This window comes from Ranitomeya variabilis, chromosome 2 (assembly GCF_051348905.1).
Source record: "Ranitomeya variabilis isolate aRanVar5 chromosome 2, aRanVar5.hap1, whole genome shotgun sequence".
NCBI classification, from domain to species: Eukaryota; Metazoa; Chordata; class Amphibia; order Anura; family Dendrobatidae; genus Ranitomeya; species Ranitomeya variabilis.
The window spans coordinates 92,898,828-92,912,157 of record NC_135233.1 but is presented as its reverse complement, the minus strand read 5'-3'; the positions used below and the strand labels follow the sequence as shown (position 1 = coordinate 92,912,157).

The following is a 13,330-nucleotide window of genomic DNA, read 5'->3' as shown; positions in this document are numbered from 1 at the left end:
CAGCATGAATCAGATCCCACAGGCAGCATGAATCAGATTCCACAGGCAGCATGAATCAGATCCCACAGAAAATATGAATCAGATCGCACAGACAATATGAATCAGATCCCACAGTCAGCATGAACTCAGATCCCACAGACAGAATGTATCAGATCCCACAGGCAGTATGAATCAGATCCCACAGGCAGCATGAATCAGATCCCACAGGCAGTGTGAATCAAATTCCACGGGAAGCATGAATCAGATCCCATTGGCAGCATGTTAGGTATTAGTATGTAGGTATTCATTATACAAACTAGGGGGCAGGTCAGTGAGGGATCAGTGACCTGCCAGCAGTCTGCATTATGAATATCTAATCAGAGCACCACATACACCAGCCCCGCCTTAGGGCACGAGCATATCATTAACTACAAACTGAAAATAAAGATTAAGAAACAACCATAAGATGGATTTCATCAACCAATATATCATTTTATTCAGTATAACGGCGATGACCTGACATTCTCCTGCTGACAGGTTCCCTTTAAGCAGCAGCACATGAAGTCACAGTCATGCGCTGCACACAAACTGTGCTATCAAAGGGTGGAAAGTATGGTCATACCAACCAATATGCTCTACCATAGTATAACTACTTGTTACTGATGTTAATGCCAGCAGATGTCACGCATGGTCATTTTTGTGACATCATGTGATACAGACAGCCATTGTTACCTCACAACGTGATGTCACAATGATTGTGGTCTGTGTAAACTGGTGTTCCGGGGAAAATGCTCATTTCAGAAGGTGAAGACAATGAGAACAGAGGACCAAGGATCGAGGTTACAGATTCTCTTTTCAGGAGGTGAAGACGAGGAAACGGAGGACCCAGGATCGAGGATACAGATTCTCTTTTCAGGAGTTGAAGACGAGAAGGAGGATCCAGGATCGAGGATACAGATTCTCTTTTCAGGAGGTGAAGACAAGGAAATCGAGGACCCAGGATCGAGGATACAGATTCTCTTTTCAGGAGGTGAAGACGAGGAAACAGAGGACCCAGGATCGAGGATACGGATTCTCTTTTCAGGAGGTGAAGACGAGAAGGAGGATCCAGGATCGAGGATACAGATTCTCTTTTCAGGAGGTGAAGACGAGGAAACAGAGGACCCAGGATCGAGGATACAGATTCTCTTTTCAGGAGGTGAAGACGAGAAGGAGGATCCAGGATCGAGGATACAGATTCTCTTTTCAGGAGGTGAAGACAAGGAAATCGAGGACCCAGGATCGAGGATATAGATTCTCTTTTCAGGAGGTGAAGATGAGGAAACGGAGGACCCAGGATCGAGGATACAGATTCTCTTTTCAGGAGGTGAAGATGAGGAAACGGAGGACCCAGGATCGAGGAAACAGATTATCTTTTCAGGAGGTGAAGATGAGGAAACGGAGGACCCAGGATACAGATTCTCTTTTCAGGAGGTGAAGACGAGGAAACGGAGGACCCAGGATCGAGGATACAGATTCTCTTTTTAGGAGGTGAAGATGAGGAAACAGAGTACCCAGGATCGAGCATATTCATTCTCAAGGAGGGAAAGAGGGGAGAGGGTAAGTGAAGCTCACCATATTGATGACTTCATTTCTTTAGTATGAGCTCACCTGGAGGGTGCCATATCCTCTGGTGATAACAGCCATGATCATAAGAAGAAAGGAAATTTATTCGGGAAAATCCAATCCACTAATAAATAATATTATATATTACCAGATTGGATTGTGCCAATTAAATTTCCTTTCGTCTTTTCATACTGATTCTCATTTCAGAAGGTGAAGACGAGGCGAAAAGAGGACCTAACATTCAGGTGTCGACGAGGAGAAGGAGGACCCAGAATAGAGGACACAGATTCTCATTTTAGGAGATGCAGACAAGGAGAACGAGGCACCAGGATCATGGATACAGGTAGATTAGAAACTTTACAGGGTGTTCAGATAGTGCACCTTGTACCAACATGGACATCTACCCTCCAAGTCTATGGTTGTAAAGTACTACATTTCTTTAGTCTTTGCTGTCAGAATCTCTAGACTTTCGATATGAAGGTTCGAAGTGAGGTCACAAGGTGGAATGTTGAGCACTCAGAGTTCCATGTAACAAATGTGAGGTCACCCGTGGGGTTATCATAAAGGTTAACACAAAGATGGCAACTAGGATGGAGACACCACAGTGGGTTGTTCCGTCATTGACACTTCAAGTGGCAATTGTGGTTGGTACAGATAGTTATTGGGGTGAAAAGCTGCCATTATTTCACGACATGAATGAGGGCATTGAATAAATACATTGTGGATATATATTGTATTTGCGCCATTTTTTTAAGCAAATTGCAAATTTCACTGTCTTAAAGGCTTTTTTCAATGTTTCATGTATTAAACTATTTTTAACTGTATATGTTAAACATAAAAATAACATGAAGGGGGCATAATACTTTTGACATGAAGTACAATATATGTATGACTGCACATCTACATATGAGTCACATATTCTAGACAGTTAATGGCTAGAATAAATACATTTAGATTGCAATAATTTTTAATATGCATAAAACATTTCTATTTGCTTAACAATGTTTGCTGTGAATTGTAACATTTGATACATTGCTCTCATGTAACTTTGGGAAGTGTTCAACCATGCTTAAAAAGTTTAACTAACGTAATGTGCCCAAACTATATCATTAAGGTAAGGCATTTGATAAATGTGGAGTATGCACATAGTATTGCATATAGGGATTGTTATATATTATACATTATGTTCTCACTTATGTGCAAATAACAGGGGAACCTAGTAACAATCTAGTTTAAATACCACGGAGCACATGTAATAAACTCAAACAATCAAAAAGCATCATTTCTTTTTACAGTAGCCTTCAGATTTCTAGGCCAATGCATGACACATTACTTTTTCTTTCCAGGGACAGTATCTGGATGCTGGAATGAAGACTGAAGAATATAACATTATCCATGAGATTGTTTAGTCTTAATCGTTTCATATGCCTGTACATTATATTTGATGCCTTCTGATGTCATCAGAAATGACATTGCGGTTTACCACATCTACAGAGCTACAGGAAAAAGCCCAATACTGGTTCTATTATTGACCAGTTGATTTATGCCACTTAAGGAATCTGTTATGGTATAATGGTACTAAGTCTGTAACCTAGGATGTAATGTTTGTGGGGTTTAGTGTTTGTAGGGGGCAGTGTTTGTAGGGGGCAGTGTTTGTAGGGGGCAGTGTTTGTTTTCTCTTTTTGCAGTGAAGATGAATGTAACCACGCTATGACCTCCCATCGGTGAAGAAGATGTGTGGCGTGCTGCTAGGATATAATAAAGAAGATCTGGTTTCAGGAAACTACACTTAACATCATTGCTATACATGTACATCAGTTAGTTGTAGTATGGCCTTGGTCCAGGGTTCTTGAACTGATTGCCTTTTCTCGGGGTCGAGAAGGAATTTTTTCCCTGTGACACAGATTGGCTCAATGTGTCCAGGTTTTTTGCCTTCTTCTGGACCAATGGCTTTAGGTAGAAATAGAGATTGTATTTAATAAAAATATGTTTAAAATTCATTGATTTGTCTCCTCCTAATTTCTTTATATTACATACTGCTCTCATAGTTTTTATATGTTAGTTCTCAATTTTACAAACCATGGCTGCTGCATTATGAAGCCAAACAGAATATACAGAGATGGTAATGGATGGATAGATGGCCACATAGGTGATCATATGGTTCATTTTTTTCTGTACTTTCTATTGCAGGTATTAAAAGTCTTTAAATATTTGAATTTGCCATCTTTGTAAAACTTTTCCAGAAAATTCAATTTGCAGCTATTTGCAATATTGCAAGGTCTCTAATTGCCTGGAAGACATACACTCACCGGCCACTTTATTAGGTACACCATGCTAGTAACGGGTTGGACCCCCTTTTGCCTTCAGAACTGCCTCAATTCTTCGTGGCATAGATTCAACAAGGTGCTGGAAGCATTCCTCAGAGATTTTGGTCCATATTGACATGATGGCATCACACAGTTGCCGCAGATTTGTCGGCTGCACATCCCAAAGATGCTCCATACAAGGCAGGATGGATCCATGCTTTCATGTTGTTTACGCCAAATTCTGACCCTACCATCCGAATGTCGCAGCAGAAATCGAGACTCATCAGACCAAGCAACGTTTTTCCAATCTTCTACTGTCCAATTTCGATGAGCTTGTACAAATTGTAGCCTCAGTTTCCTGTTCTTAGCTGAAAGGAGTGGTACCCGGTGTGGTCTTCTGCTGCTGTAGCCCATCTGCCTCAAAGTTCGACGCACTGTGCGTTCAGAGATGCTCTTAGGCCTACCTTGGTTGTAACGGGTGGCGATTTGAGTCACTGTTGCCTTTCTATCAGCTCGAACCAGTCTGCCCATTCTCCTCTGACCTCTGGCATCAACAAGGCATTTCCGCCCACAGAACTGCCGCTCACTGGATTTTTTTTCTTTTTCGGACCATTCTCTGTAAACCCTAGAGATGGTTGTGCGTGAAAATCCCAGTAGATCAGCAGTTTCTGAAATACTCAGACCAGCCCTTCTGGCACCAACAACCATGCCACGTTCAAAGGCACTCAAATCACCTTTCTTCCCCATACTGATGCTTGGTTTGAACTGCAAGAGATTGTCTTGACCATGTCTACATGCCTAAATGCACTGAGTTGCCGCCATGTGATTGGCTGATTAGAAATTAAGTGTTAACAAGAAGTTGGACAGGTGTACCTAATAAAGTGGCCGGTGAGTGTATGTATAACTCTGATGTCTCCTAGGATTTTATAGACTAAACAATTCCAATGGCTTTTTATCGAGTTGACAAAAATGTTCCCTTTATTTAGGCAGTTGGAACAGGCTAGCTGTTTTCAGAGTGAAGAAGCAATGGCCTGTCACTAAGCCTTTATATATTTTTCTCAACTTTGGGAGCAGTTTTCTGTTTGTGCACCTTGTAGAGGGTACGGTTCACAGCATTGTACGGTATAGCTTTATAATACAGTGGACAAGGATGGGACAGGCGAGGCTATGTCTGGCAGTGTGGGGCCAGCTCAGACAGTCCAGGCGGCAGCAGTACAGTATCCATTGCAGTCAGAGGCATAGCTAGGGTTTCAGCTAAGGCAGAGGCGTAGCTAGGGTTTCAGTTTAGGGGGGGCCAAACATCTGAGTTGGCCCCTAACCAGCTAACCCTGTTTACAGCTACGGTTGCGCACTCTAATTGTGAATATAGGGGAACCTCAGAATATGACCCTACTGTTATTGAAAATAAATCTATATAGAAAAACGAACATTGACTTTACCGCCATATTGTGACTATATGCAACTTCGATGGTCACAATACTCTGAGTGCCCCTATAACAATAATGCTTAAGTGCCACTTAACATTTAATAATGTCCCCTAAGTTCCCCCATGTACTGCTCCATTATACACAGTATGGTGAGCTTAAAGCTTCCCTATACACAGTCTAAGGCCCCCACAGCTCCCCTCTACACAGTATGATGATTCTATAACTCCCCTATATACCGTATAATGTTCCCACTGCTCCCCTTTACACAGTATGATGTTCCCACTGCTCCCCTATAGATAGTATGAGCCCAAAGCTCCCCTATACACAGTATAATGCTGACAGAACTCCACTATAGAAAGTATAATGCCTCCCAGAGCTCCCCTATACAGTATACAGTGTAAATGATATGATGGGCCCGCAGCTCCCTTATACACAGTATGATGGGCCCGCAGCTCCCTTATACACAGTATGATTGGCCCACAGCTCCTTTATACACAGTATGATTGGCCCACAGCTCCTTTATACACAGTATGATGGGCCCGCAGCTCCCTTATACACAGTATGATTGGCCTGCAGCTCCCATATACACAGTATGATTGGCCCACAGCTCCCGAATACACAGTATGATGGGTCCGCAGCTCCCGTATACACAATATGATTGGCCCGCAGCTCCCGTATACACAGTAAGATGGACCCGCAGCTCCCTTATACACAGTATGATGGGCCCGCAGCTCCCTTATACACAGTATGATGGACTCACAGCTCCCTGTCATGATTTGGATAGCCTGGTCATTTACTCATCCTCCGGCGTAATCACTATTTTGTGGCACTGCTGCAGTGCCGCGGCTCAAACTTGTGAGCGCAGCTTCTGACAGGCCGGAAGTTACAAGCTATGTCACAAGCGGTCAATGTAAGACTATGAGGCTATGTGCACACATTGCGGATTCGTGTGCGGATTTACCGTGGATTTCCTGTGGTTTTTGTGCAGATTTCACCTGCATTTACCACCTGCGGAATCCTATACAGGAGCAGGTGTAAAACGCTGCGGAATCAGCAAAAAGAATTGACATGCTGTGGAAAATACAACGCAGCGTTTCCGCGTGGTATTTTCCGCACCTTGGCACTGCGGATTTGGTTTTCCATAGGTTTACATGGCACTGTAAACCAGATGGAAAACTGCTGCGAATCCGCAGCGGCTAATCCGCACCGTGTGCACATAGCCTGAGAGTGAGAAAGAGGCCAGAATGAGGCTCCACAGACTCACATTGATTAGTGACCTCTGCGCTGCTCCATAAAACACTGGAGCAGCAGACAGGCCACAAACTGCAGGAGATGGAGCCGAGCAGAGACAAAAACCGATGAAAACGCCAGAAGGTGAGTATCAGACAGGGGTCAGGGGACGTGGATTGTCAGCACCGCTCCAGGAATGAAATAAAAAATAATGTTGGAGTGGTGCTGTAAATGTGATGCAGCTCTTGGTTACTGTATGCGGGCTCCTTATACTAATACTCATAAAAGACCCAGGTGGTACGTATCAAAAGCCCCCTACTCCCCATCTCCAGCCTCCCCAGACAGCAAATATTACATGTGATGGAGTCAGTGGCGTAACTACAAAGTTATGGGCCCCGGTGCGAACTTCCAAATGGGGCCCCCCGCCCGCCATACAATTCAATGTAACCCCCATAGAATACAATGCAGCCCCCCTCATAGTATAATGCAGCCCCTCCATACAGGGGCAGTGAGAAAGACACGAGCAAATGGTGACGAGGGGGCAGGGGAGAGGGCACAAAGGGGCAAGGAAGACAGCACAGCCCACACAGAGGTATATACAGCACAGCCCACACAGTGGTATATACAGCACAGCCCACACAGGGGTACATACAGCACAGCCCACACAGGGGTACATACAGCACAGCCCACACAGGGGGACATACAGCACAGCCCACACAGGGGGACATACAGCACAGCCCACACAGGGGTATATACAGCCCACACAGGGGTATATACAGCACAGCCCACACAGGGATATATAGAGCACAGCCCACACAGGGATATAGACGCCGGTATAGTTATATGCGGCGGCGGCACTGGCGGGGGGAGGGGGAGGAACAGTGCAGCGGCCCACTACTGGCACCGGCTCTTCTGGCATTTGCCAGAAGTGCCCGATGGCCAGTCCGGCCCTGCTCTGACCTGCCGGCCCCGGGCCCCGGCCCTGCACCCTTCACCCAGGAGCGGAGCGTGCGGCTGCATGTATTGCTATGCGGCCGCACGCTCCTGAGTGCCGGGTGCAGGGCCGGGTATTGCTGTGCGAGACTCATCCGAGTTGCTCGCAAGTGAGTATAAATCCTAAGGCTTTAAAGAAGGCTAATACTTGCAATACAACGCAATTTTATTACAAAGTACAAAATTCAAGGAATAGTATGAGTGCGTACACTTTTGTATATGTACTTAACATACAAAGGTTAATAAGTACATATAAGGATTAAATACATATGATTACGTATATATAAAGATTAACTACATACAGTATACTTACATCATCAACAAGAGGCTTTTAAACATCATCCATCTGGAATATCAGAGAAGCAACACCAAGACAGAGAACCCCTGGGAGATTACCTACACTGCATGGGCATCCGCAATTATGCAGATATGAGCACACTATACATGTACAGGTACCCCAGTTTTGGCATCTGTCTTAGTCATGTTTCTCTGGTATTAAATAGTGATTTACACTATGTAGTAACTCTAGTTTCACCCAGCCCTTCAAGTGGCCAGCTTTCAAGGTTGTATGAAACTGACATATCATGGAGTCATCAGACGAGGGTCCATAAACCCCTAGAATATAAAAGCCACAAAGATTTAGATTAAACCATCACAGGCAGAGTTTCAGTAAACCTTAATGTTTTACAATGACAAACAGCAAACATATAGAGGCTTAGAACTGTTTGTGAAGTGAATAAACAAATATTTCTCAAGATTGTGTCACTATGAGCATTGTCTGTCACATCTGTAAATGTTTTAAAATGAATGCAGCTATGTAATTGTCTGAATGCATTTGGTATACAGTATTTTAATCTGGATTCCAAATCGCCATTTGTACGAGATTCCCCAGTTGTACATTTGATGCAGCCAAAGTTATGTCTCTCAAGGAGAGAAACTATTATAGTGGACAAAGAAATATTTGGCATGAACTACTGAGCCAAACTAACAACATTGCTTTATCAAATTTATATGAAGAGTATTGTGTCCAATGTGAGCAACCAGGCAACACAAAAAGGACCTTTTCAAGTGAGCTCTTTAAGGTACACAAATGTTATGAAGTCTTTGCCAACAAGGATGTGGTTTCACCAAATGGGGGGAACCTTTTTTAAAAATATACTATTGCCATCACAGCTCCCCTTGCTCAAAATTCTGTGGCCTATAACAGTACAGAACACGTTCACCCAGGTCATGTCATCGGAGATAAGGAAGAAACATTGCAGGAAACCGAGTTAAGAAGTAGGCCCAATGTAGAGGTGTGGGTCTCTGAGACTTGTAATGGAGTGCATGCACTGACAAACAATTCCCCAATGGGGGTCCTTTTTTAAATAAAATAGTGCCATCACAGCCCCCTTGCTCAAAATTCACCAGCCTATAACAGTATAGACCACATTCACCCTGGTCATCTAGTCGCAGTTAAAGAAGAGACATTGCAGGAGACAGAGTTAAGAAGTAGGCCCAATGCAGGGGTATGAGTCTCTGAGACTTGTAATGGAGGGCATGAGCTGACAAACAATTCCCCAATTGGGGGTCCTTTTTTAATAAATAAAATAGTGCCATCACAGCCCCCTTGTCCAAAATTCACTGGCCTATAACAGTACATAGCACGTTGACCCTTGTCATCTAGTGGTTCTGGATGATGAGGATGAGGATAAGGAGGAGGATAAGAACAAACAGACCAAATCTGGAAGCGTATACCCATGTGTGGTTGTGAAGAGGTGCATGAGAATACACCTCCCCAAAACAGAGAATGTATTTGAGGTTATGTTTCGCTGTTTTCACTTGGTGGTGTACAGAAGTCTTTCCCAATCCAGCCCTTGTTTATTTTTATAAGAGTCAGCCTGTCAGTATTTTCAGTTGACAGGCGGATGCGCTTATCTGTTGTAATTCCACCAGCGGCACTAAAAAACCGCTCTGACAGAACGCTAGCAGCAGGGCAGGCCAGGACCTCCAAGGCGTAGAGAGCCAGTTCATTCCACATGTCCAGCTTGGATACCCAATAATTAAAAGGCACAGAGGAATCACGAAGGACGATCTGCAAGGTACTCCCTCACCATCTTTCCAAACATTGCACTTCTTGTAACAGCACCCCTTGCCTCTGTGCTGTCACGATGGGAGGGTCTCAGAAAACTGTCCCAGAACTTTGCCATTGTTCCCCTGCCTGAGCTGGATTGTACTTCTGTCTCTCGCTTGGACTCCTTGGTTGTACAACAAACTCTGACGTCTGCTGCCAGCGTTCTCACATGGGAATTTTCTAAGTAATTCCGGGCCCTCTGGTACTGCAACATTTTAGTACACCTCTCTGCCTCTGGCAGAAGAGATTGAAAGTTCTCCTTGTAGCGTGAGTCTAGAAGTGTCACCAACCAGTAATGAGTGTCACCCAAAAGTTTTATAATGCGAGGGTCACGTGAAACGCAGCGCAACATAAAGTCAGCCATGCATGCCAGACTGCTAACAGGCAAGACTTCCGTGTCCTCAACAACAGGACGGCTGACCATGCTCTCCTCCTCCCTGTCCTCAGGCCATCCCCGCTGAACAGACGCCATGACAGCTGTGCTTGTAGTACCGTCTATAGCGCATGAAAGTAGCTCCTGTTCTTCCTCCTCCTCATTGCCTACCAATCCGCATTGAGAAGACATGAGGCTGGGCTGAGTGTAATCCCCCTGTATGGTTCCTTGCTCCATGTCCTCTTTCTCTGCCTGCAATGCATCCTCTTTAATTGTGGACAGATAGGTTTTCAGAATGCTGAGAAGTGGGATGGTGACGCTAATTATCGTGTCATCGCCTCTCACCATCTTGGTGCAGTCCTCAAAGTTTTGGAGGATGGTTCATATGTCTGACATCCATGTCCATTCCTGAGGACTTATGTGTGGAGTCTGAACTGAATATCGATGGCCTTGTTGATGTTGGTAGTCAACAACTGCCCTCTTCTGCTCACAAATCATTTCCAACATATGCAGCATAGAGTTCCAGCGCCAGGGGACATCACAAACACCAGTCGGTGAGCTGGAAGCTGCAAACGCTGCTGAAGCACGGCAAGGGCGGCTGAAGCTGTAGTTGACTTTCTAAAATGGGCAGACAGACGGCGTACTTTCACTAGCAGATCCGGCAGCTCCGGGTAGCTTTTCAGAAAACGTTGAACCACGAGGTTAAGCACATGGGCCATGCAAGGTATGTGTGTGAGCTCACCTTGCCTCAGAGCCGCCACCAGGTTACGGCCATTGTCACACACGACCAGGGCCGTATTTAGGGTTTCTGCTGCCCTAGGCACTTTTAGTGCTGCCTCCCCTTTGGTGAGTATGACACTATCGGCAGTGACTTTAGCAATAACCGCTGATGTGAAAGTCGCCTTTTGCAGCAGATTGGGCAGTTTTTCTGCATGTGCCGCGTAACGGATCACTTACAGCAACACTGCGTTCGGCCTCATTCATTCCTTATGGGATTTGCGGCACTTGCCATGATCTGGCAAATGCGGTACCATACCTCCCACCTTTTGAAGAAGGGAAGGAGGTATAAAGTGTGCGGCACGCATAGCGCGCCGCGGCAAATTTTAGGCCACACCTCTGACCACACCCATTTCACAACTAGTCACACCCATATCCACGTCCCAACCACAGCCATTTAGCACTGCTGATCACACTGTTTTATATACAATAATTATAAACGAAACAATATGGCCACAGTGCTCCATACTGTATAATGGCCACACATGATGCTCCATACTGTATAATGACCACACATGATGCTCCTTCCTGTATAATGGCCACAAATGATGCTCAATACTGTATAATGGCCACACGTGTGTCACGGGGGAACTAGATGAGCGAGAGCTAAAAACCCGGGCCGCTGCAGTTTCCCTCAGACTAGGGGAATCCTGACTGACCCTCTACCTGGAGTTTACACTGAAGGTGTGCATGTCCAGGCCTCGAACCTCACCCTGACTCCTGTTTTAACCCTAGGCTGAAACCAACCGCCCACCACCCAGTGAAGAGGTAATACACCAATACCCACGGTTAGCACAGACAAGGATAAAGGAAAATATACACCACGCCGCAGTCACTCAGGAATACACTATAAATGTGCAGAGCAAAATAAATACAAATATAGGAAGGAGTAAATAAGACGGAGGAAAATACACCACCAGCAACGAATCTCCAACAACCAGCTCTCCACTCCAGACCGAGATAACAACGCACAAGGCAGAAGCTATAATCGGCGACGCCCAACAGGAGAACTATTTAAAGGCCATGGGAATGGCCCAGCTTCCAATCCGAGGATTAGGTAAATTAACCCCGGAACAGCTAGATCAAATCTAGCAGACGCCAATGAGCAAATAGTGGTCAAAAGCGGAATTACCGCTGTCTGTCGGACGACCTGGTCTGAACAGCGTCCGACATGACAGTACCCCGCCTTCTACGAGGGACCCCAGGGCCCTCACGGCTTATAGGACCCGGCTTGTCTGGATGGCGACGATGAAAAAACCTGACCAGCCGATCCGCATGAATGTCCGAGGCTGGTACCCAGGACCTCTCCTCAGGCCCATAACCACGCCAGTGTACCAAGTACTGTAAAGTGCGACGCACTACACGAGAGTCAACCACCTTGGAGACTTCAAACTCCAAATTACCATCCACCAAGACTGGAGGTGGCATAGGCGCCGCGTCCACAGAACCCACCACCTTCTTTAGAAGAGACCTGTGGAACACGTTGTGTATCTTATACACTGTAGGGAGCTCCAATCGGTACGCTACTGGGTTAATGACGGCGGTGACCCTAAATGGACCAATAAAGCGTGGACCCAATTTAAGGGATGGTATTTTGAGTCTTATGTATTTTGTGGATAACCACACCCAGTAATCCACACTCAGGTCCGGACCTGGCACACGCCTACTGTCAGCCACACGTTTGTACCTAGCACCAACACTCAACAGGCGCTGTTTAACTCTCCTCCAGACTGATGACAATTGTGTTCCTAACTGGTCCTCCTCCGGAACGCCGGAAGAGCCCCTCTGACTCAAGGTACAAAATTGAGGATGTAGCCCGTAAACACAAAAAACGGAGACTCCCCAGACGACTCCTGGCTGTGATTATTGATGGCAAACTCAGCCAAAGGAAGAAAGGTAGACCACTCCTCCTGGTTATCAGAGACAAAGCAGCGTAAGTACTGTTCCAAATTTTGGTTCATACGCTCAGTCTGACCATTTGACTGAGGATGAAACGCCGAAGAATGAGATAACTTGATCCCCAGCCGTGAGCAAAATGCTCTCCAAAATTTTGACACAAACTGAGACCCTCTATCAGACACGATGTCAGACGGAACCCCATGAAGTCTGACCACCTCCTGCACAAATACCTGAGCCAGAGTCTTAGCGTTAGGCAACGAAGGCAAAGACACAAAGTGCAACATTTTAGAAAACCGATCAACAATCACCAATATGACCGTGTTCCCAGCTGATGAGGGCAAATCAGTGATGAAATCCATGGAGATTTCCGTCCAAGGCATACTAGGTACCTCAAGAGGAAGTAGTGTGCCAACAGGACGGGAGCGAGGCGTGTTAGCCCTAGCGCACGTGGTACAAGCTGCCACGTATGAGACCACGTCCTGTCGGATCTTGGGCCACCAAAACCGACGTGACACCAACTCCAAGGTACCTCTAACCCCTGGGTGGCCAGCCAGGACAGCATCATGATGCTCCGCCAAAACCTTTAGGCGGAGATGAAGCGGTACAAAAGATTTGTTGACGGGAAGCT

General features: G+C 45.6%; 1 long non-coding RNA gene across 3 annotated transcripts; it reads left to right on the top strand.

Moving 5' to 3' along the window:
* Nucleotides 1-1,232: 1,232 nt before the first annotated feature.
* On the top strand, nucleotides 1,233-3,584 carry LOC143809136 (uncharacterized). 3 transcript variants are annotated; one of them, XR_013222090.1, is made up of 4 exons: nucleotides 1,233-1,345; nucleotides 1,453-1,578; nucleotides 1,792-1,927; nucleotides 2,931-3,584. It is a non-coding gene; the product is annotated as an uncharacterized LOC143809136 (long non-coding RNA). The 3 variants fall into 3 exon arrangements; XR_013222092.1 differs by lacking the exon at nucleotides 1,233-1,345 and having other exon boundaries at nucleotides 1,444-1,578; nucleotides 2,931-3,151; nucleotides 3,273-3,584; XR_013222091.1 differs by lacking the exon at nucleotides 1,233-1,345 and having other exon boundaries at nucleotides 1,444-1,578; nucleotides 2,931-3,159; nucleotides 3,273-3,584.
* Nucleotides 3,585-13,330: the final 9,746 nt, after the last annotated feature.